General features: G+C 46.5%; 1 pseudogene; it reads right to left on the minus strand.

Moving 5' to 3' along the window:
* LOC147671315 (protocadherin gamma-B1 pseudogene) overlaps positions 1 to 25,160 on the minus strand; it is a 42,006-nt pseudogene extending 16,846 nt beyond the window's left edge.
* Positions 25,161 to 26,070: the final 910 nt, after the last annotated feature.

Consider the following 26,070-nt stretch of genomic DNA (forward strand, 5'->3'; position numbering starts at 1 on the left):
GTGAATGATGAAGCAATGATGGGTGGAAGGACAACAGCCTGGGTGGGTGACACAGAAACTGTATGTGTCCATATACCTGGATCATGCTACTATCTGACTCTTAGATAGCATATGTGTATCTAGAGCAGGGGTACTCCTAGTACGGCCCGCGGGCGGCCCGGCAAGCCTTCGTTGGCGGTGCGCAGACCTTGCAGACAATCACTGCTCCCCCGGCCCCCACAGAGCAGAGGCTTTTTTGTATTTCACCTGTTAGCGCCCCTGCATCTCCACTCTGACAATCACTGCTCCCCCGGCCCCCACAGAGCAGAGTGGAGATGCAAGGCCACAAAGAGGTGAAATAGAACAAAGCCTCTGCTCTGTGGGGCTGGGCAAGCAGTGATTGTCAGGGTGGAGAAGCAGGGGCGCTAAAACAAACAAAGCCTCAATAATATGTTAATGGTCTTTTAAAGACCTGTTAAGTACTTTGGTGTTGTTGTCTGTGTGTGCGCGTTGAGGAAGCGGTCTCAACCCGGGCTGAAGGCTGACACAGATAGACACACACACAGTGAGATGACAGAGGGGGAGGGAGAGGGAGGGCAGGAGGGAGAGAGAGATGGAGGGAGGGCAGGAGGGAGAGCAGGAGGGAGAGAGATGTATGTAAATGCTGGGTCTGGTGGCTCAGTGGATGAGGGCATCTGCTGCAGGGACCTGTGTGCAACCTCATGGTCACAAGTTATCGTTTTGCTTTAGCCCCGCCCCCTCTGACTCCGCCCCCACCAGTGCGGCCCTCGGCCCCAAACTACACTGTAAATGTAGCCCCTGAGAGAAAGTTTGTGAGTACCCATGATCTAGAGAGAGTAGACGGTCAGTGGATGAACTAAGTGAAACTTTGAAGAGCATGTAACACTGCACCCGCACGTCCGTTCCAGTGTAGGAAAGGCAAGGAAAAGAACTTTTAATTTTGTCCAAATACTACCATAAATAGTAGCAGTAGTTTGTATTGCAAGCACTGCATAGATCCGGTTATTATGGTGGCCACTCCCTACCTCTCTTAATAAGTTTAGTAGTACTCAGTCATTCATGTGTGGATGTATCACTGGTCACTCAATAAAAAGCAAAGCACCTAAAGTCATCCCATATATAAGCAAAAACATCCCATGTGAAGTGATAGATAATCAGATTATTTATCTTCTTCAATTTTCCATTTCTAGTACTCATTTCCACTGTAGGGTGAAAGTTAAATTAATTAAGCAGTAGCCCTTGAGTTGTAACAGACTATTCTCAGTGCCACCCGTAATAGAAAAGTAAGAGATTCACCACCTGCATGTACTGGACGGGTACAGTAACGCAACGGCAACGCAAGTCTAGGTCACTCCTCATGGCGTGCGTCTCTTTTTCTCGGGTGCAAGTTTACCGCGCTGGCATTATGCCGGCTTGCAGAAAATAACGTACCAATTTTCCAAAACAAGAGATAAGAAGAAGAATAAGACTGGTGTACTTTCATAGTCGACTCCAATGGAAGTCCACAGTGCTCGTAGAATTTGTTCCTTAAACTCCCACTAATGTTAGAGCAAGGATGAAGAAGTGTGAGGTTAGATAGATACTGGCCTCAATAGTTATGTAATGCGCTTGCAAGTTGCTAGTTGTACTGCAACACAAATTTCTGCTGAATGATTGAGTTAATCTAAAAGAGCATTGGTTACAGACTATGTCTTTCTTTCTTCATATAGGTTCTCCTTCCAAACGGACAAGGAGGAAGGAGCTGGCTAGAGCGGCCCGGCAACGGAGGATCGAGGCCACTGTTGCGGAATATCGGCGGCTGGTGGCCCTGGAGGACGTGGAAAGTGTGCAGTCGACAACTACAACAACGTCGTCTGCATCGGCCTCCGTGGCCCCACGGGCTGCCACCCAGCACAGTGGTCCACCCAGACTGAGCCGGGCTGCCAAAGGCAAACGCCACCACCGAGCAGCAAGGCCAACAGCTGCCTCTCACAGGCATTGCACCTGCAAGGCAGTGAAGGCACGCCTGCGCCGCACCACCCTGATGGTGTCCCGCCTTCAGCAGGAGCTCGCCTTGCTCCGCGAGGAGCATGATGCCCTGGCCCAAAAAGTTAACAGCATCCACCCATAGTGTCCCTTGCCCCTTTTTTAGAGACTTTTGGGGGGTGGGAATTGGGAGTTGGGTTTTTGGGGACTTTTGAAGGACAATCGTTGGGGTTAGGGAGGGTCTTGCGGGAGATTATTTTGTTAGGGATATAAATATACTTTTTCAAACTTTATCTGAGCATACCTGTTTTTTACTGCTTGCCTGGTGGGTGGGGGTTTAACGTTGACTGTTTTCCTGAAAGTTTAGTTCCATTTTCTTCCTTTAAGTGTAAATGCCCAAATGTTTTCAACACTAAGTGCCTCTCACAGACTCAGTGAAGTGAATCCAAGAGTCCTAGGACTTTAGTAGTAGTACCTTCAGTCTCTCGTCTCTCGTACTAATACTCCATTATACCCCCAAACCACCAAACGCTTATCTTACCTGTAATTTGTGTTTGAAAGTAGGGCTAGACCCAGGGCTGGCTCCACGGGAAACACCGAATAACGTTGGCAATCTTGGTCGGATAAAATTTCCTCATAGCGGTGGTACTATTGTTGTGACACAGTGGCAGTTGCATGCCTATGAAAAAAAAGAAAATGAAATCTGGTTTGTCCTCCTGAGCAATTCAACGGTACAACTGAGAATATAGCATGTGACAGAAGTACAGTAGAGCAGTGCCACATTGTAGCCTAACAAATGGTAAAGTATAACTACTAATTCGGTTGAAGTTCTTTCACATTAGCAATGGTTCTTTGTCAAGCAGAGTAAGAATATATCATCGACAACTGTGGAAAGAAAGAATGCGACAGTACAGGGCCTGTGTGGAATTATTGATAACGATATTCAACATAAGGTCTCTGTAGCCAGATACCCGAGAACCTTGCTGGTCACTATAAATCCATTCACAACAACACTCAATGGGGTTGGTCTGGAAGGTGTCCGGTTTACTCCCCGTGATCCAGTCGATGCAAATATGGTTCCACCTCCAAATGTCACCAACACCCAGAAGTGTAAACACAGGGTGTTCGAGGCATTAGGCGGGGGAGAAAAATAACAAACTAAAATAAAAAATGTGGGATGGGTAAAGGTAGGGTCAGCAGGGAAAGGATACCTGTAACAGAAGACAAGACAGGCATCAGTGAAGTGCTGTCCTAACATACAAGGGTACTCTCATATAGTCTCACTAAATAGTCTGCAAGTCTCCCGCCTACTCATGGGAAATGTAGTTTCATAGTACGGTAGGCGCTTAGGGGCTGCGTAACCTGACAGAAGGTATAGTAGATAGAAAAGGAGAAATTGCTTTTTTTCTAGGTGTCCCCTCACTCACCAGGGTTGCCCCTTGGTGACATGCTTCATCATTGGGGCCATCCCAGTCCTCTACGGCCTGGGGCGTGCTGCGACTTGCGAATTACGTAGGAGCACTTAGAAATGACTATGTGTGGTGCAGATGTGATAGTGGAGTGGACTAAGTGATGTGTTAAGGGATCAATGTAGAAGCAGAGAGAGAGCCAAGAAATGCAGTCACAGTCAGAGAAAAAGGCAAGGGATACTGTATCTATGTGGTTGTAGTGGTCCTGTTGGAAGTGGTAAGTAAGTTGCCCGCAGAAAAAAAATCCTCCTATTAGCGGCACTCCTCCATTGCAGCCGACGCTTCGTCCATCGATGTTGGTCACCAGAAGACACCCTGTCCACTGCCTGCCTGATGCTGAATTGTGGCTCGCTACTGTGAAGCCTGACTCCATCCTTTTTTCCCCATTGCAGAGACTGAAACCCGGCCTGTAATTATTCAACGAAAAACAGGAAGTGATATAATATTACAACACCACTGATAAATAAATATAAGGTATGTAGGCTGTGGAGTGCAAAAAGTCACAATTTGTTTTTCCTAGTAGACAGTACAATGTTTTTGAAAGTGCGTACTCTGAGTCACCTTTTGAAGGATAAATAAGTATGGGCAAATTAATGTAGCGGATCTTGCCCCTCAAGCTAGGTGTACTGTAAACTGTGTTTTAGAACAAAATTAGATCTTCCTAGCAGTGCTCCCACCCAGACCCTTACTAAAGCCAGTCGCAAAAATGTAGAAGACCCCCAATCAAATCTCAAAAAACGAGGCCTAGCAGAAAACTGGTGACAAAACTTACTTTGAAAGTAAAAGTAGGCCGAAGTACCCTAATTACCCATTACCCACCGTGGATTGCATTCAAACCACTTGCAAGCAACCAAGCAAAAGTAGCCATAGCCAGCATCGCTCCAAGACTCGAAATCCCCCCCACTCAAACACATGCAATAGAAATACTGCTAACCCTAACGAACCCTAAGTTAAGAATATTGGCAAAGGCTTTCTTTAACTATGCCAAATCCCCCCTTTCCCACCATGGATTTTCTTCAAATGACTTGCAACCAAAATTACACATTCTCACGAGTGCTCTAAGACCCCAGAACTCAGTTTGAAAAATCTAGAACACCCCGAAACACATGCAATCCTGCTGCTAGGGCTAACCCTAACGAACCCTAAGTTACAAAAAGTGCCAAAACTAAAGGCTTTTCCGCGCGGATTTTGTCCCAACCACTTCTACCCGGTATTAGACCTTCCCAGGAATGCCCCAAGACCCGGCAACCCACCCGCCAAGAAGCGTAACACCCCCAAACAGGCCAAAAGCAAAATCTCATACTTGCAATATTTCTGGGCCTTCGGTCCAAACGCGCTGCATAGCTAGGCCATAAGTCGGGGTTGGCACGACGGATTTCCTGAAAAGCAAATGCAATCAAGATTAGAGTGTCCCAGCAGTGCTCCCAGACCACGAAACTCACCCACAAACACCAGGAAGCCCCCCAAACAGGCCCCCGAAAACGCTACATAGAGCAAAATGTCAGAAATAGCCAAAAAAAAAATCGGCCTGGATTTTGTCCCAACCACTTCTACCCGGTATTAGACCTTCCCACGAATGCCCCAAGACCCGGCAACCCACCCGCCAAGAAGCATAACACCCCCAAACAGGCCAAAAGCAAAATCTCATACTTGCAATATTTCTGGGCCTTCGGTCCAAACGCGCTGCGTAGCTAGGCCATAAGTCGGGGTTGGCACGACGGATTTCCTGAAAAGCAAATGCAATCAAGATTAGAGTGTCCCAGCAGTGCTCCCAGACCACGAAACTCACCCACAAACACCAGGAAGCCCCCCAAACAGGCCCCCGAAAACGCTACATAGAGCAAAATGTCAGAAATAGCCAAAAAAAAAATCGGCCTGGATTTTGTCCCAACCACTTCTACCCGGTATTAGACCTTCCCAGGAATGCCCCAAGACCCGGCAACCCACCCGCCAAGAAGCGTAACACCCCCAAACAGGCCAAAAGCAAAATCTCATACTTGCAATATTTCTGGGCCTTCGGTCCAAACGCGCTGCGTAGCTAGGCCATAAGTCGGGGTTGGCACGACGGATTTCCTGAAAAGCAAATGCAATCAAGATTAGAGTGTCCCAGCAGTGCTCCCAGACCACGAAACTCACCCGCAAACACCAGGAAGCCCCCCAAACAGGCCCCCGAAAACGCTACATAGAGCAAAATGTCAGAAATAGCCAAAAAAAAATCGGCCTGGATTTTGTCCCAACCACTTCTACCCGGTATTAGACCTTCCCAGGAATGCCCCAAGACCCGTCAACCCACCCGCCAAGAAGCATAACACCCCCAAACAGGCCAAAAGCAAAATCTCATACTTGCAATATTTCTGGGCCTTCGGTCCAAACGCGCTGCGTAGCTAGGCCATAAGTCGGGGTTGGCACGACGGATTTCCTGAAAAGCAAATGCAATCAAGATTAGAGTGTCCCAGCAATGCTCTCAGACCACGAAACTCACCCACAAACAGACGGAACCCCCCCTAAGAGCACCTCAAAGGCAAGCAAGTCATCAAAAACACAAAAAATTTTCCGCCTCGGATTTGGTCCAAACCACTTTTAGTGCTTCCCAGCAATGGCCCCAGACCCGTCAACTCACCTGCAAAGAGGTAGAACAACACCCCCACAAGTGCTGAGTCTTTCTTCATTGGGCGTAAACCAGCCCTCTGCTTTGATGGAAATAGGAGTCTGGAGGAGGAGGATAGAGGAGCATGTTCTTCTGAACTTGTGAACCTGAGGAATGCAGACTGCGGCACCTTCAAATAAATTAGCAAACAAGTGAAGACAGTTCTGCTGATGGGCTTGTTTTTGTGATTATCTGATTAAAGTTTGAATTATATTAACTGTGCACAACAAAGAAAGACAGACACACAGGAATAAAAGTGAATAAGGATGAAAAAGAAAGTTATTGATTCGTTGTCTCATTTTCAGGGCTCGAAGTCGGTATCACGGTCCAGGAATAAGAATAAGGCTTCGTCATCATACTCTGCGAATTCAGCCAGGGTGAGGTCAGTGCCACCTGACAGAGTAGAAATTCCCTCATCTATGTTGCTGGCCACCTCCTCTTCATCCGGCACGCTCTCTCGTACTCTTATATCTGGTGGTATGAGGTGCTGATTCATCTTGATCATTGTTAACCTCTTCACATTTTTAGGCAAGAGGGGGCTCCGTTTGGGAGTTACAATCCCACCAGCCGCACTGAAAACCCGTTCAGAAGACACACTTGCGAGTGGGCAAGACAAGTAGTTTAAAGCCAGGTTGGTGAGCTGTGGCCACAATTCTTTTTTCCCATGCCAATACGCCAATGGGTCAGAATTAACATAGACCTCTGTGGAGTCATTCAGATAGTCCTTCACCATCGACTCAAGGTCCTCCTCCAAGGTTCCTCCACTTTGCGTAGCTCTTGCTGTGCCTCTGACCTTTTGAGAACCAAACCCACGCAGAGCTAGCCAATCCTCTTCAGCCTCCAATGTTTCTGTTGTCTTTCGTGCAGATGATCCGGTTGCCGGTGTCTTTAACGGCTGAGAGGTCACTTGTGCCACAGCCACAGGTGCAGAAGTGGATTGTTTTGACTGGGGATGGCCTGCTGATGTACTGCCATTTCCTTCAATTTCCAGCCGTTCTGTTTCAAACTTCTTGGCTGACAAGGCTAGCCAACGTTTGTACTTTGTAACATCTTCATCACCAAAAGGAAAGAATGCTCTGCCTGCCAGCGCCTTTTTGTAGCGTGGATCCAGAATAGTAGCACAAATGTAATGCTGTTCTGAGTGGATCTTTTTAAGACGTTCATCACCTTGTAGGAGCTCTAATAATTGCTCAGCCAGAAGCAAAGAGTCTTTCTTTTTGTCATCTTTTCCAAACACAGAACACACCTCCTTCAGTTGGTCCTCCAGCATGTACAACAATGGGATAGCTTTTCCCAAATTAGAGTCCTCCTTGCTGACTGCACGCGTGAAGACCTCAAAAGGACGAAGCATGCGTGTTAGGCTTTCAACTATGTTCCATTGCGGCCCACCCATCCTCAGCTCCTCTATACCCTCTTTCAAGAAATATTGATCGAGTTGCGTATACTGCTCATACAGACGCTCAAGCATGTAGAAGGTTGAGTTCCAACGTGTTACCACCTCCTGGATGAGTGCTTTCACTGGCATTTGACATTGATATAGCATGCTCCTCAGCTGCTTCCGGGCCTTAAAAGAATGCCTGAAATGCTTGCAAATTTTTCGGCAGTTCTCCAATACACTGTACGCTGCACTGCGTTTATTACCCAAGAATTTTTGGACAACCAGGTTTATACAGTGCGCCAAACACGGCACTCTGAAATAGTAACCGTCCCTCATGGCCTTAACTATATTGGAGCCATTGTCCGTGGAAACATAACCAACCTTGCGTTTTAGTGGGGACAGACAGTTAAGGACCTTTGTGTTAAAGACATCCAAAATGTTTTCTGCTGTGTGACGTTTCTCCAAACCAAACATGGCTAGGGTTGCATGTTTCCGAGCACCTTTAAAAACAATGTTAGTGTCAACACCTGAGTTTAGCTTTGCTTTAGCCCCTGAAAAAGAGACCCAGTGTGCAGTGATGCACATGTAATCAGCGCCTGCGCCACTGGTCCACATGTCTGTTGTCAGATGTATAGTGTGAACAGCACTCTTCTGCAAAGCTGCCCCAATCACCTTCAGAACATCTTCATGTAGTGCTGGAACCGCAACTCGGGCAAAATAGAACCGGCTAGGAACCTTCCATTTAGGGCAGAGCGCTGTCACTAATTCTAGAAAACCAACCCCTTCTACAAAAGAAAAAGGGAGAAGGTCCAGAGCTAGCATTTTAGCCAGCTTAGTGTTATACAGACGGGTCATTGGGTGGTTGCGTTCATATTGCGCTTCTGTAAACAACATCTTTTTAATGTTGCCCTGGACCAATGATTTACGGGATGATGATGATCTCTTCGACCCAGTTACGCTCGCTGATGAACTTTTCCGCGTTGATGTCTCACTCTCTCCCACACTCTTAGTGTGGCTCCCATGGGGTGTGCTGCTGACATGGGAACTGGGTGTAAGTGAAGTGTTTGAATCGTCTTCTTCTACCTCCTCGTCATCAGCAGATGACAAATCAACGTTTTCATTACGTGCAATTCCGGCTTTCTTGACCGCCTCTAGGTGCGGAAACCATTGGACAGCGTGCCTTCTCTCAAGATGACCTCTCTGGCCTCCGGTACCATAGTTAGAACCAAGCTTACCACGACTAAATCGAAGCTTACAAAGGCTACAAATGGCTATGTTTTCCTTTTTTGGGCAAACACTAAAGAAGTCCCAAACTGGAGACTTGAAATGTCTTCGGGGGCCGGAGGAGGCGGCGATACTGGTGGTGGTGGTCCTGCTGCTAATGACAGATGAAGTGGAGGATGTGGATTGCCGAACTTCAGTACGTTTTGCACTTTCACCACCACGAATTGAGGTCGAGGACGAGGTGGGTACCTTCTTGCGAAGAAATATGGAAGCGGTAGGTTTTGGTGTACTACTTAACTCCAAATCTAATGATTCCATTTCCATTGCCTCCTCGCCGACATCATCATCACGCTCAGCAGCTTCTCGGGATAGGGTCAAAATGTCTCTTTGCTGCATGCCCGGTGGGGCTGCAGTGACCTTTGTGATGACTGGCTCGTCGTCATCGTGAGAGGCTTCATCACCAGCAGTATCTGTCACTTCTTGTTGAGCCTCATCACACTCCATAGGTTTGAGTTTTTGGACGACCTTCCTTTTACGCTTAGGTACCGGTGTCAGATCATGGTGTGCCTCTGCCTCACTGTCAGACCGCAGTTGTGGTTCCCAAGACAGATCACTTGCACCAGAACGAGGTGGGCTTGAAGAAGATGTAGACACCCCCCTTGATCTTTTCCTTGCTAGGGATGTGGAAGACAATGAATGATCATCAGGAGGAGTGGCTTCCAATGATACCTCAGCTTCATTGTCGATTTCCAAATGTGCCCCTACTTCGGGAGGAACAACTATTGTGGGCACTTGTGAACCTCCATGCACCTTTGCTTGCGCATCTCCTTTTGCTGCCTCTCCTTCCACATGTACTTGGGCGTGTACTTGCACATGGTGTTGTTGTTGCGGCTGTGGTTGTTCAACACTTGTTAGATGAGTTACAACAACCTGTGTTGATTCAGGGACATTGCTGCTACTTTCTTGCGATGAGCCAACATCACTGGTCGATGGTGATTGGAGAAGTACACTGACTGCCTCTGAAGCACTCAAGGGCTTTGACTTAAGTTGGCGTGGTGGTGGAGGCACTGAACCCAATGGAGCAGGGGTGCTGCTCTCAGCTTGGTCCCCAGCAGATCCTGCTGCTGCAGGCGTACTTTTTTTTTTGCTCCCAAAAAAAGTGGCGGGTGGCACACCAGCCTCCTTGGTAATTTGCTTCTTCTGCTCCTTACTAGCAACTTTCTTGCTAGAGGAGCTACGGAGAACTTTCTTTGGGGGCGGGGCCATCTTCTTCAGAGCAGGTCAGACAGCAGGCCGCAGTTGCACGAATTGTAGAGTTGTCTGAGGCCAGACGTGACGTCGCGTGACGTTATGCTGCACACACACACCGCTGCAGGACTTCTTCCTGGCACTGGTGGTTCTCTTGAGTCTTGTGCACCTAAAAAAAATGGAAGACAGAGGAACATCAGTTCAGTTATAGAGCACAAAAAAATCGAAAAACACTGCAAAATCAGCACAATCCCAATCCATCCATGCCCTCCATAATGTTTAAATTCAAGACAACCCACAGAAAGACTAGGCCCATGCAAGACTCACTACCCCTGGGCATAAATAAAGGTTGAAAAGTAGGCAAAATGGTTGGAGGCCTAACAACAAAGCCTGCATTTAAAATGGCCACTTGCCTGCCAGCACATGGCCAGTGCCTGTAGCTGCACTCAAAATGGCCACCAGCCACATGGCATGTCCCTCCCCATGAACACCCCCAAAAATCGAAAAACACTGCAAAATCAGCACAATCCCATTCCATCCATGGCCTCCATGATGTTTAAATTCAAGACAGCCCACAGAAAGACTAGGCCCATGCTAGACTCAAATACCCCTGGTGAAAAGGCCACAAGTACAGGCCCAAAAATCGAAAAACACTGCAAAATCAGCACAATCCCATTCCATCCATGGCCTCCATGATGTTTAAATTCAAGACAGCCCACAGAAAGACTAGGCCCATGCTAGACTCAAATACCCCTGGTGAAAAGGCCACAAGTACAGGCCCAGAAATCGAAAAACACTGCAAAATCAGCACAATCCCATTCCATCCATGGCCTCCATGATGTTTAAATTCAAGACAGCCCACAGAAAGACTAGGCCCATGCTAGACTCAAATACCCCTGGTGAAAAGGCCACAAGTACAGGCCCAAAAATCGAAAAACACTGCAAAATCAGCACAATCCCATTCAATCCATGGCCTCCATGATGTTTAAATTCAAGACAACCCACAGAAAGACTAGGCCCATGCAAGACTCACTACCCCTGGGCATAAATAAAGGTTGAAAAGTAGGCAAAATGGTTGGAGGCCTAACAACAAAGCCTGCATTCAAAATGGCCACTTGCCTGCCAGCACATGGCCAGTGCCTGTAGCTGCACTCAAAATGGCCACCAGCCACATGGCATGTCCCTCCCCATGAACACCCCCAAAAATCGAAAAACACTGCAAAATCAGCACAATCCCATTCCATCCATGGCCTCCATGATGTTTAAATTCAAGACAGCCCACAGAAAGACTAGGCCCATGCTAGACTCAAATACCCCTGGTGAAAAGGCCACAAGTACAGGCCCAAAAATCGAAAAACACTGCAAAATCAGCACAATCCCATTCCATCCATGGCCTCCATGATGTTTAAATTCAAGACAGCCCACAGAAAGACTAGGCCCATGCTAGACTCAAATACCCCTGGTGAAAAGGCCACAAGTACAGGCCCAAAAATCGAAAAACACTGCAAAATCAGCACAATCCCATTCAATCCATGGCCTCCATGATGTTTAAATTCAAGACAACCCACAGAAATACTAGGCCCATGCAAGACTCACTGCCCCTGGGCATAAATAAAGGTTGAAAAGTAGGCAAAATGGTTGGAGGCCTAACAACAAAGCCTGCATTCAAAATGGCCACTTGCCTGCCAGCACATGGCCAGTGCCTGTAGCTGCACTCAAAATGGCCACCAGCCACATGGCATGTCCCTCCCCATGAACACACCCAAAAATCGAAAAACACTGCAAAATCAGCACAATCCCATTCAATCCATGGCCTCCATGATGTTTAAATTCAAGACAACCCACAGAAATACTAGGCCCATGCAAGACTCACTACCCCTGGGCATAAATAAAGGTTGAAAAGTAGGCAAAATGGTTGGAGGCCTAACAACAAAGCCTGCATTCAAAATGGCCACTTGCCTGCCAGCACATGGCCAGTGCCTGTAGCTGCACTCAAAATGGCCACCAGCCACATGGCATGTCCCTCCCCATGAACACACCCAAAAATCGAAAAACACTGCAAAATCAGCACAATCCTATTCAATCCATGGCCTCCATGATGTTTAAATTCAAGACAACCCACAGAAATACTAGGCCCATGCAAGACTCACTACCCCTGGGCATAAATAAAGGTTGAAAAGTAGGCAAAATGGTTGGAGGCCTAACAACAAAGCCTGCATTCAAAATGGCCACTTGCCTGCCAGCACATGGCCAGTGCCTGTAGCTGCACTCAAAATGGCCACCAGCCACATGGCATGTCCCTCCCCATGAACACCCCCAAAAATCGAAAAACACTGCAAAATCAGCACAATCCCATTCCATCCATGGCCTCCATGATGTTTAAATTCAAGACAGCCCACAGAAAGACTAGGCCCATGCTAGACTCAAATACCCCTGGTGAAAAGGCCACAAGTACAGGCCCAAAAATCGAAAAACACTGCAAAATCAGCACAATCCCATTCCATCCATGGCCTCCATGATGTTTAAATTCAAGACAGCCCACAGAAAGACTAGGCCCATGCACCACTCACTACCCCTGGTCAAGGCCCCAACAACAGGTCAAAAATCGAAAAACACAAAATTTTACAAAAAAAAAAAATCGAAAAACACAGAAAAATCAGCACAATCCCAATTCATCTATGGCCTCCATGATGTTTAAGTTCAAGACAACCCACAGAAAGAATCAGTCCACCCACCACTGAGTACCCCTGGGCAAAAGGCCCCAAAACAGCCCAAAAATCGAAAATCCCAAAATTTTAGTTGCAGCAACTGTAATGCCCCAAACAAACTTACTTGTAAAATTTCTAATCCAACAGTGATCCAAAGAAAGTCAAAAAGGCCTCAAATCCAAAGATCCAGCAGCATCCACAAAAAGTAATCCTTCCAGGTCCACATCCAAATGAAAAGTGACCAGGAGATGGACAAAGCACTGGGAGGAGCCTGCTGAACAGGAACAGGAAGTTGAAGACTATGGGGCACTTCCTTCCTCCCACCCCCCTGCCCCCTCCCCAAAATGGACTCCTCGCTAAAAAAGTGCAGGCAAATGTCAAACTAAGGAGTTATTCACATAAAAATCATCATTTCTAGAAGGTTTATGCTGCTTGCTGGTGGATTTCTTGTGCAGAATTGCAAATTTATATTTTCGCTCGCCGCATCTCAAATCTCGCAATTGCGAAGTACCGCGAGACGTGATCTCGCCGTACTCGCGTTGACAAACTATCGCTGGCAAGCCGCGATGACGTAATCGCGCTCGCAAATTCCCGCGGGATCACACAGCAAGATCCAAAATGGCGCAGCACTCGCAAACTATCGAAAAAAACAACTCGGCAAACGATGATAAACGCCGCGCGCCGCAAAAATTGTATCACCAACGCCGCGCGCCGCCAAAAAAATCCGCTGCGTGCGAATTTGCGGATTTTGCGGGAAATCCGCAAATCTCGCGGATTGCGGATTTCCCGAAAATCCGCAAAATCCGCGAGCGGAACGGATTTTCCGCCCACGCTTAGTCGCAGGTAACTATAGGCCTATTAGCCTAATCGACTTGATGCAGTAGGTCATGGGTAGATTAGTTCTGAGCAAGGTTCAGACATGGATGGAGGAATCTAACATTTTGACTCCACTGCTGGCCGGTTTTCGTCCTTTAACAAGCACGACTGACCAATTATTCAATTTTAGTACACTTTATTGGAGGACAGTGGTTCTGGGAAAAGGGGCACTGTACCCTGTGTTCATTGATTTGAGGGCAGCTTTCGACCTAGTACCGCGTAGCAAATTATGGCGAGTCTTGGAGGAGAGGGGGATGGCTCCGGAGCTGCTGTCACTGATCGTCCGCTTACATGAGGATAACTTTGCCCGGGTCCGGTGGGGTCACAGGTTGAGGTGACGGAAGCCCTTCCCCTTTATAGGGGAGTGAGGCAGGAATGCGTTTTGGCACCTACCCTGTTTTCGCTCTTCATCAACGGGGTGGTGGATCATCTTTCCCTGGCCCCCACGGATGCGCCGACGCTGGCAGGTATTCATATTTCAATCCTCATGTTTGCGGACAATACTTTGATTATCTGCAAAACACCAAGCGGTCTCCAGAGGGCCCTACAAAGGTTTGAAGAATTCTGCCTTGTACGTGGCCTAGAAATAAACACTGCAAAGACGAAATTTATGTCCTTTAATGAACATAGATCCTTTAGAGGTAGCGTGTATATGAACAAACTTCTCCCGGAGCAGGTTAAGGCCTTTACTTACTTAGGTGTTACCTTACAGAAGGATATGCGCTGGATAAGCCAACTCGATCAAGGCTGCCCTAAAACTCCAATACCACAACGATGAGATGGGACCCAGGGGAATGTTTATAGACCAAGCTCTGGGAACATCCCCAAGAGATACATGACAACAAAAGAGGGTCTAGGAAAAAAACAATGGGTTTGTGGTATATGGAACCAAACGACAGTCACCCTTACCACTGAACTGTAGAGAAGAAGTATTCAATGACACCCTGATGGATGGTCAAAGATACCCATCAGTCACCATTCGGAACCGCCCTTCATCATTTGGGTTTCTTTCAAAACCATCTACCCAGGTATGTCATTCTCAAACAGAAGGAGACCAAGATGTTAATGGAACCCTTCAGTTGAAAAAACAGGTAGTATGGAGTACCACTTCTCAAAATTAGTAAGTGGAAAAGTGTAAGATGACTGATGGAGTGCAGTGCAAAAAACTAGGTGAATGAAATAAAATGAAAAGGTGTGTTTAAAATTGGATGAGGGACTACAGAACAGAATTTATTCGGGTGATACTCACTCCGCCAAAATTAAAAAATTTGTTAAGACAGTTTAAGAAATGAGCTGTCTAGAAATGGAACCAGGTCAACATGTTTCAGCAATTAATGGACAAGTGTGTCCTTGCTTTCTTCAGGACCTTTACAACAAATTAATGCTACTGCGTGACAAAGAAATAATAAGTGATAATAAGAAACACAGTTCACAGACAAGTACTGATTTCACCTGCAATCTTTAGGTGAAGAGTCTTGTCTTGTTCCTTACAGATTGTGTCGTTCACTGGGAAGAGGTCAGAACAAGAAGGTTTAAGTGTCAGAAAAACTGGAATAACACACAAACACACAAACACACACAAGGCAGCTAGGTCCAATAATTATAAACCTATAGCTGAGTCAGATTATAAGGATTGACTATAGACACTCATATACGTAGTGTAGTTGATTTAACAGTATTAGGATATATACATTATATGCCCAAATGAGAGTGACTCTTACCGTAACTTGTAAGAAGTGAAGACCTCACCCCACCTGGCAGTTGGCTCAGGAGTGGAGTGAAGCACTGCTCTAAAAGGACAAGTGAACAACAATTTAGGAACTTGTCTCTCCTCAGTAGACAGGCCACCAGTTAACGAAAATCCCCATTGTGACAAATAGAGAAACACTGAATCAGCCGTCCATTACAAAATGTGAACTGTACAGGATCTCGTTACTTGTCTCAGCGTGATACCTGTTATAGATGTAATTAAAAGATGGACCACGGTATCTCATCGTTGAGCCCACTTCGATGAGTGTCAAGTTTCAGGACCCATTTCTGCTCTTTTAAAAGAAGAAATTTTGCCACGTCCGTGATGTGAGAGGGAATGAACGAATATGCTACTTACCAGTATGCATCTGTTCTTGGCATGTAGGGCTGCTGACATTCATATCTGTGCATAGATCGCCGCCTAGTGTTGGGTCCGGATGATTGCACATTGTTGTCCTGGAAGAGTCTTCGAAGTATCACAAGATAGGTAGCTCCTCCCCTGGACTACAGTGCGCATGGGCATCGACTCCATCCTCAGATTGTTTTTAGCCATTGTGGCCAAGATGGAGTGGAACTCAGTGAATGATGACCATGCTAGAAGTATGTGTAAATTCTGCAGCTGCTACAGGCGCCGGGGAGGAGGGCGGGCGATATGAATGTCAGCAGCCCTACATGCCAAGAACAGATGCATACTGGTAAGTAGCATATTCGGTTCAAGGCATGTGGGCTGCTGAATTCATATCTGTGCATAGAATACATAGCAGTCCCTCCATTAACGGCGGACGCCCGTGCCAGCTGCAGCAGTCTGGAAAAGTGTTTTTAGAACAGCCTGCCCTACAGCTGCCTGCTGTTTGGAGTGCACATCAACACAATAATGCTTGGTAAATGTGTGTGTGGTAGACCATGTGGCTGCTCTACATATGTCTTCCAAAGGAATATTTCCAAGGAATGCCATGGAGGCCCCCAACTTTCTGGTGGAGTGGGCCCTCGGTGGAATGGTGAGAGTACGCTTGGCTTACAGATAGCAGATCTGGATACATTTAACGATCCACCTAGCAATACCAGCCTTGGAAATGGGGTTGCCTTTGTGGTGTGGTGCAAAGGCAACAAAGAGTTGTTTAGTCTTCCTAAAATCCTTGGTCCTATCGATGTAATACAGCAGGGCCCTCTTGACGTCAAGGGTGTGGAGCATTCTCTCCGCCAATGACTCAGGATTTTGGAATTGAGACACAACTTTTTGAAGGAATTTAGGGTTAGTGCGAAGCACTACCCTGTTAGAATGAATTTGAATAAATGGCTCTTGGATAGTCAGTGCTTGCAGTTCACTAACTCGCCGCAGTGATGTAATCGCTATGAGGAAAGCCACTTTCCACGTCAAGAATTGAATCTCGCAGGAATGCAGTGGTTCAAAGGGAGGACCCATCAGCCGGGTGAGGACCACATTGAGGTTCCACTCCGGAGCTGTTGGAGTCCGCGGAGGAATGACTCGTTTGAGTCCTTCTAGAAAGGCCTTAATGGCAGGCACTCTGAAGAGTGAGAGGTGCTGCCTGTTCTGGAGATAAGCAGCCATTGCAGACAGATGTATGCGAATGGAAGCATAGGCCAGATTGCATTTGTACAGATGGAAAAGGTAACAGATGATATTTTGAATAGACGCATCTAGCGGGTTAATGTTGTGTTCTGCACAATAAATGACAAACCGCTTCCATTTCGCCGCATAGCATGCTCTGGTGGTGGGCTTCCTTGCCTCCCGAATGATGTCCATACAGTAAGAAGGCAAGTGCAGGTAGCCAAACTCTAGGAGTTCAGGAGCCAGATTGCCAGGTTGAGCTGTTGCGGATCTGGATGCTGAATGTCGCTATGGCTCTGCGTCAGAAGGCTGGGTGTGAGGCGTAGCCTCTGATGCGGTACCACGGACAGTTCTAGAAACGTGGTGTACCATGGTTGGCGAGCCCACTTTGGAGCAACCAGGATGAGAGTCATCGAGTGCTGCCTGAGTTTGCGTGCCATCAGCGGTATCATTGGTGCTGGGGGAAAAGCGTACGCAAATTTGCCTGACCAGTTCATCCATATCGCATTGCCCTGCGACTGTGGGTGTGGGAACCTGGCGGCGAAGCTTTGGCATTTTGCGTTCTCCCTTGTGGCAAATAGGTCTATCTCTGGATGACCCCACCTTTGGAAGTACGGTTGGAGTACTGATGGATGTATCTTCCACTCGTGCATCTGGTGACTGTGCCTGCTGAGCAGGTCCGCCATCTGATTGTCCTTGCCCGGGAGGTGTTCCGCCATGAGGAAGATGTTCCTCTGAATGGCCCACTTCCACATGCCCTGAGCCAGATGAGACAGCTGCGGAGAGTGTGTGCCTCCCTGCTTTTGAATGTAGTACATGGCTGTCATGTTGTCCGTCCGGATCAACACGACCTTGTTGCACAGATGTACTTTGAAGGCTTTGAGCGCCATGAAGATTGCCATCAGTTCGAGAACATTGATGTGCATCTTCCGTTGCTGATGCGTCCATAGTCCCTGCACTGTGTAATGGAGTACATGAGCTCCCCATCGCTGGAGATAGGCGTCCGTCGTCAGGATGATCTGTGGCACAGGCTCCTGGAACGGTCGGCCCTTGCAAAGGTTTCGTGGATTCCACCAATGCAGAGAGTTGTATGCCCGACCGCTCACCAACACTAGGTCTTTTAACTGCCCATGAGCCTGAGTCCACTGACGTGCTAAGCACTCCTGAAGCGGGCGCATATGTAGTCTCGCGTGCGGGACTATGGAAATGCAGGAGGCCATCATGCCTATCAAATGCATGAACACTCTTGCTGGAAGCGAATGTTGAGGTCTGAATTTTTGTATCAGCGATTGAATGCAGCTGACTCTCACTGAATTCGGCTGTGCTGTGGCCGCCAGAGTATTTATAGTCTCACCCAGGTACTGCCGTATGTGGGCGGGCTGGAGGTGGGATTTTGGGTAATTCAGTGAGAATCCCAGATCGTGCAGGAGGTGAATGGTGTGGGACATGTGGGCGGCACACTGCTGGGCTGACTTTGCCTGGATGAGCCAGTCGTCCAGATAAGGGTAGATGTGGATGTTCCGTCTCCTGAGATGCGCCGCCACTGTCGCCAGGCACTTCGTGAACACCCTGGGTGCCGTGGTGACACCGAAAGGTAAAACCTTGAACTGGTAGTGCTGGTTTTGGATGGTAAACCAGAGTTCTTTCCTGTGTGAAGGGTGCAGTGGAATGTGAAAGTACGCATCCTTTAGGTCTAAAGTTGCGAGGAAATCCCCCTGACTGAGCAACGGGAGCACTTGCTGCAGGGTCAGCATATGGAAGTGCTCCGACAGGATATAATGGTTGAGTGGCCTGAGGTCCAGGATGGGCCGCAGGGACCTGTCCTTCTTTGGTATTAAGAAGTACAGGGAGTAGACCCCTGTACCTCTTTTTTGCATAGGCACGAGCTCTATTGCTCCTTTTTGCAGCATAACGATGACTTCCTGCTGCAATAAGTGCAAATGCTCGGCCGACATAGCACGGTTTCTTGGGGGCATGTTGGGTGGAGTGGATGTTAACTCCAGACAATAACCGTATTGAATACGTTTCCTGACCCACCTGTCTGTGGTGATGGACTTCAAGACCGGCAGGAACTGCTGGAGTCTCCCCCCGACCGGTGTTGTGTGGTCGGGGGGCAGTGACAAGGTGTCACTGTTTGCTGGTGGCAGAGGATCTGGAGCTGTTGTTTCCACGACCTCTGCCCTTGGCGCTGTTGCCACGATATCCACCTCGACTCTTGTTGGTGTATGTGGATTGAGTGTTGCTTTTGTAGTACTGCGTGGACTGGGAGAGCTGGCCCCTTAAAACACCCCTAGTTTTTGAGCGACAAAAGGACCCACCCCGAAACTGCTGGGACTGTAAGGCACCCATGGATTTCGCAGTCTCCGTATCCTTCTTAATTTTTTCTAGGGTGGTGTCAACCTCCGGGCCAAACAGGTGATCTGGGTTGACGGTTTGGTTAAGGATGGTGGTTTGGATCTCTGGCCTAAATCCAGAGATTCTCAGCCAGGCATGTCTCCGCAGCATAACACTAGTGTTTATAGCCCTGTCGGCGGTATCAGCCGCGTCCAGAGCACACTTAATAGAAGCGTTGGAGATTAGCTTCCCTTCTTGAATCAACATCTCAGCCCCCTCCTTGTATTCATCAGGCAGGTGTTGCAACAGGGTCTCCAGTGTGTCGTAGTGTGCCCTGTCATAGCACGCCAGAAGGGCTTGTGTGTTAGAAATACGCCAGATGTTGGCTGCCTGTGCTGCTACCCTCTTCCCTGAGGCCTCAAAGACCTTGGATTCTTTGTCTGGGGAGGAGCATCACCCGTAGTCTGAGAATTAGCCCTCTTCCGGGCGTTCGAGACAACAAGGGAGTCTAGAGGCAACTGTCCTTTGATGTAGGTAGGATCAGTGGGTGCCGACTTGTACTTCTTGTCAACCCTAGGGTTTATCACCCTTGCCCTGGTAGGTTCTTTAAAGATCTCAGCAGCATGCTTTAAAACACCTTTCAGCATAGGCTGAGTCTTAACAGTCTTTTCTGATTCCGAGAAGGTTTCAAACAGGAAGTCGACATCCACAGGGTCAGCGTGGAGTGGGAGGTTGTGATTGTTTGCTGCCCGTTCAATGAGGGCATTAAAAGCTGCAGAGTCTTCTGTAGGAGACGTTTTTGCAGAAAACAGTTGAGGGTCTTGTCCTGATTAAGGGTCCCCTGGGTCACCACCAGCGGCCCAGGGTTCGTTGGTATCCTCAGGGTCTGTGTAGACGGGATAACTGTACTCGTCCTCATCATCCCCCTCACCAGCGTCCACATCGGAGTAAGTGGGCGAGACATTGTGAGTTTGTGGGGAAAGCGGTTCCACCAGAACAGGAGTGGAAGCAGAGTCTCTTTTCTTCTTGAGAGGGATCTTGTAAGACTCCATTGGGCGTTCAGGGGCGATTTTCCGCTTGTGGAGGGAAAGCCTGCCCGTTTCGGCATCGATGAAGTGTTCCTGATGCTCTTCCACTGAAGGTCCCCGAGGATGTGGGCCGGGGACCACCGCCGACGACTTCGGCGCAAGGAGACCTTCTGGGGAACGCTGGCGACTGCCTTAGGAGCGAAAGCCTTCGGCGCCGTTTTTGGTGGCAACGTGAAATGGATGGCCGTGGACGCCTTCAATGGTTTCTCCACCGGTTTCGTCGGTGCAGGATCCTTCGGACCGGCCGATGCGGTTCCGTCCCTGATGCGCTGCAGGGAGTCCGTCACCTTCTTGGTGAACGCGGCGGATGGGCGCGCCGGTTCAGTGGAATCCCTCGAGGCCACACCTGGAGTCGACTCTCGGGGCGTTGTGCCCTTGGCCTTGTCCTGTTGACGCGGAGTCGCAGGAACCTTCGGGTCATCCAGTCGTTTTTTCGGGTCACCGAGGGCCTTCTTCGGATCGCCGATAGCTTTCTTTGGGTCGCTGAGGCTTTTGCCGACGTCGACCGTCTTCGGCGCCTACGCGCTCGACTCGACCATCTTGACTTTAGTCTTTGGCGTGGTAGACTTTGTCTCGACGCCCTTGACTTGAGCCTTCGGCGTCTTCTTTTTTTTTTTTTTTGTCCTCATATATGCCACCAGAATATATATGCTCTAGATGGGTCTCGCTGTTGCCTCTTATACTGTAGTTTTTCGAGTCCGCCATGGAAAACAGTATCATAGCAGACAGGAGTTCCCAGAGGTAGGCTGCTTTCATTATCCTACTCCTCCAGGCCTGTTTTGGGCACCCCAGGCCTGGTGGAGGACAGGACCGACACAACCTCTGGCATAATCACAGGACTGCTCACCTATTTATCCAGACCATCAGTTTAGACCAGACATTCTGCGAATTCTCGCAACGGCCAGCCAGATCCATTTTACACACCTCCATTAAATACTTCAAACATACTGCAAATCTAGGGGGAGCCGCTGACTTCCACTCCATGCAGATTTGTCTCCTTGCAATAACTATTGTGTAAAAAATAAATTGAGTATCCAAATTCTTGATATTGTATTCTTTCGGTAAATCAAAGAAGACTAATCTGCGAGAACATGTAATAATTATGGAAAGTACATCTCCCAAAAAATCCAGTATCGCTTTCCAGTAGTTTTGAATGGCTGGACATTCCAGAAAAATGTGGATATCATCAGCGGCGTTATAATTACAACGGGGACAATAATAGTTGTTTAGTGTTATCTTATGCAGTTTAGCCGGAGTCCAATAGACTCTATGAGCCGTAAACAGGTGGTTGCGCCTTAAATTAGCAGGTTTAATTAGCCTCTGTGAGAGGGAAAAAGAGTCTAACCATGCCTTGCAGACTTCTTCAGGGGGCTCAGCTATACCATTTCCCCATAACTTTATTATCTCCATGTACAGTTTACTCTCCTCTTCTTTGATCATTAAATTGTACCAAAATGATAACTCTTTTACCCATTTCCCCCTTCTGCCGATTGCATCAAGAATATCTGTATCTTCCTCCCTTTGCATGTTTTGACTGGACCACCAGGCAGACAACTGGTAGTACTTAAACCTAGTCAACTGTCCTTCTGTAAACTGTACCAACGTGTTCCAACTCATTAGGCCCGAATCTACCCAGAGATCTCCCCATTTTTTAAAGCCAGCTGTTTTCAAGGGTCGTGACAGTTGATCCTGGAGGCATTGAGGTGTACCAGGAGAGTCCCATATCGGGGAGTGTGTGTGGTAATAGGGAATGTTGAATGTCTTCCTCATGAACCCCCAATTTTTTAATGCAGTCTGCAAAATTTTAAGGCGAATTTTTAAAAAAAAATTCTGGTCTCCAAACTTGAAAATAAAGTAATCATGGTCATAAAGTAAATCAGTTAACAATGCTTGAAACAGGCGGCCCTGTGATGATGCGTCCAGCTTGTTTGCAAGAAGCCTAAAATCCTTAAAATGAAATGCATGACAGTATGACAAAAGGTCAGGGAGGGCAAGCCCTCCTGTCTTTAAACCCCTCCTCAGCTTCTTCCATGCAATTCTTGTTGACTTGCAGGCCCATACAAAGGATCCAATTTTACCCTGTAAAGTGTTAATGTCTTTCAGTGAAAATGATATGGGGATGTAGTTAAATAAAAAGGTTAATTTAGGAAGAATTGTCATTTTAATAAGGTTGACCCGACCGTAAATGTTTAAAGGCAAGTTCCCCCATCTTGTTAAAGTTTTATTAATATCTTTAACCACCTTTTGCCAACTAAGTGACGTAGTATCTTTTAAAGATTGAGTTAAGTGGATTCCCAGGTACCTCATGTTCTGTTTGCCTCCAACTATGTGTGTGTTGTTGTTCCACCCCATGATCTCTGTTTTATCCTTATTAATCTGGTACCCGGACAGTTTCCCAAATTCCTCAGATAGAAAAAATAACCTTGGAATTGCTGCCGAGTGGTCAGAAGTATATAAAAGAAGATCGTCAGCGTACAACGCCACCTTCAAAAGCAAATTTCCAAGCTGAAATGGTTGAATGATGTTGTCCTCTCTAATCCCACAAACAAAGGGCTCCATGTAAACATCAAACAAAAGGGGGGACAGAGGACATCCTTGCCTAGTGCCTCGAGATATGTCAAACCACTCAGATAAAATTCCATTAACTAAAACCTTAGCCTTTGGGCAATGGTATAAGGATCTGACCGCCTCTATAAAAATTTCGGGGAACCCGAAAGCCGCCATTGTAGCCCATAGATACTTCCAATTGACCTGATCGAAGGCCTTAGCCGCATCTATGGCTACCAGCGCCAGTGGGAGATTTTTAGCAATGGCATAATCTACAGCCCCTATTGCTTGAAACGTTAGTTCGTTTAACTGTCTCCCTGGGATAAAGCCTCTCTGGTCAGAGTGAATTATGGATTTTATAACCTTTGATAATCTAGTGGCTATAATACCAGAGTAGATCTTCATATCCGAGTTCAGTAATGAAATAGGTCTATAGGACTCTATTCTTTTCAAGTCTTTATTTGGCTTGGGTATAAGCGTAATGATGGCTTCTCCCCATGAAGAAGGTATAGAATAGCCTTGGGTCAATAAAAGATTAAAGAGTTCCCTTAATGGAGTTATTAATTGATCTTTATTGTCCGAATAGATCTCCACTGGCAACCCATCAGAACCTGCAGCTTTCCCCCTTTTCATTTTCTTCAGTTGACCTAAAATTTCCCCATCTGTTATCTCACTTTCCAAGTATGCTTTTTCTGATTCGGACATTTGCGGCAGATGTTTTGTGCTCAACCAGGATTCTAAATCCGCCCCGTGGGATCTTTATCTTCCGTGTAGAGACTCCTCATAAAGGACCTGGCTTCTTCTCTTATCTCTACGTCTGTTTCTATCAAATCTCCTGACTGTCTATGTACCAGGGCTTTAATGTTATTTCTCGTTCTCTCTTCTCTAGCTTTCCAGGCAAGGAGAGCTCCACACTTCTATCCGTACTCAAAATTTTTTAATCTGCTGGACTCCCATTTTTCTTTAAGAATTCTTTCATCAGAAATTTTTAACTGGAGCTGCAAATCAACAAGTTCCTTCTCTAACACATGTATTTCTCTGGAGTTTGTTAGAATTGCATTCTGTAATTCGAGATCCTTTCTGGTTATTGCTGCTAAGTCTTCCTTTCTTTTTATTTTTATAGTTTTTCTCTTATGATAGATTGAAGAAGTTAAAACACCCCTCAAGTAGTCCTTGTAAGTTTCCCATACTATCTGGGAAGAGGAAGATCCTGAATTTATTAGAAAGAATTCTGATGTTTTATCTTTAACTACTACTTTTATCTGATTATCTAATAGAAATGATCTTTCCAGTGTCCACCTAGGTTTTAATAAAGTTATATTCAGTTTAATTTCCAATTCAAGTACAGCATGGTCCGATAATCCTGAGGGCGTAAAAGAGAGATAGCTGATGTCTTTGGGAAGGTGTTGGTCAACTAAGAAGTGGTCTATTCTGGAGTAGTTCTTATATTTTTTACTGTAAAAAGTAAAACCTGGCTGAGATCTATACTTTTTTCTCCAGACATCTACTAGGGTAAAGTCTTTCATTAAAGTATCCAGGAAGGCAAGCGATTTTAAGGGAGCATGGTATTTGGCCCTAGAAGTTCTATCTAATTTTTGGTCGAAGACCAGATTAAAATCCCCACCAAGAATTAGAGGACCAGTTGTCGTAAATAAAGCTAGTTCTAATTTGGAGAGCGGAACCGGATTGTCCTCGTTAGGACCATAGTACACTGCAAATGTATATGGGGTAGTTTGAATGTATACTTGTGCGACTAGCCACCTACCCGATTGATCCGTCTCAAAGCTTCTCAAGCTTATCCCGCTGTTTGCTCGAATTATAATAGAAACTCCCCTAGTAACACCCAATTGCCTGGAACCGATTATATCCTGAACCCACCTACACTTTTTAAAAAGAGAATCACATACTGCTGCCTCCAAATGTGTTTCTTGTAGCATTATAATTTGGGCCTCCGAATTTCTTAAGAATTCACATATCCTATTCTGTTTTATTTTTCCCCCTATACCATTGATATTCCATGACAGAACCTTAAGCTTATATGGATTGGTCATAATTCCAATGTACGCTCATACCCATCCATTCCGTTATACATCAAACCGTTATTTATATATGAGGATTTTTATTTTTTTTATTTTCCCCCCTGACTTCCCCCACCCATTGAACACCTCCCCCCTGAGGAACCCCCTTAACATACCTGGCGATGACTTCGCCTTTCGGAGCAACCGAGTGGTGCCCTTGACCGGTTTACTGTATTCTAGCGAGACAAATTAAATTACAAATAAATCTTCATGTCCCCCATTCTTATCATACAGCCTACTTATAGAATCCTTTGCTTTTTCAGATTCCCCCAACACCATTCCCCAGGTTACTGTATTCGAGCGAGACCAATTAAATTATAAATAAATCTTCGTGTCCCCTGTTTATCATATAGCCAACTTATACAATCCATTGTGTTTTTTTTAATTTTATTTATTTATTTATTTATTTTTTCAGATTCTCCCCCCACCATTCCCTTTTTCTTTTTATTTATTTATTTATTTATTTTATTTTTTATTTTTTTTCATTTCCTTTATCCCTTTTTTTTTTTTTATTTATTTTTTTATTTCCTTCCTTTTATTATTTCTTCCTTAGAGTACCCAGTTTATCTATCTGGTCCTATTCTTCCTGCTCACTTCTTTTTCGGTCTAAAAGATTGTCAACCTCTTCTGGCTGTGTGAAACTGTATGTCTTGTTTTTCCACATAATCCTGAGCATAGCTGGAAATCTCATCTGGACATGTGCTCCCAATGACCTTAAGTCCGGCATTCTGGAGCCCAGCTCCCATTGTCTTTGCGCGGTTTTTGCACCAATGTCCGACCTGATAAGGTAAGGACTGGACTTATAACGTAGATCTGTTTTTGTAAGGGATCGCCCTAGGATGAGCTCTTTTACGCTGTATGTCTTAAAGTTTATAAGTATTCTCCTAGGAGTTTTCCTGTCAGTACGCCTCTTGTAGGGGTCTCTATGTACCCCCTGGATTTCTTCCTCCAAATTTATATCCGGGCGATCATTTAAAACACCGTCCCTCAAGAGTTTACAGACAAATCCCTTTAAGTCCTCCAATTCTTCCCCTTCAGGTATTTTCAAGATCCTTAGGTTATTCCTCCTGGCATGGGTCTCCATCCGTTCAATGTCCATAACCAATGATCTATTCTGGGCTTTAAGATGTTCTATGTCTTTTTTATTTTCGTGTACTGTTTTGTCCAAAGCAGCCGTTTCTATTTCAAG

Source organism: Lissotriton vulgaris, unplaced genomic scaffold, assembly GCF_964263255.1.
Source record: "Lissotriton vulgaris unplaced genomic scaffold, aLisVul1.2 SCAFFOLD_2278, whole genome shotgun sequence".
NCBI lineage: Eukaryota > Metazoa > Chordata > Amphibia > Caudata > Salamandridae > Lissotriton > Lissotriton vulgaris.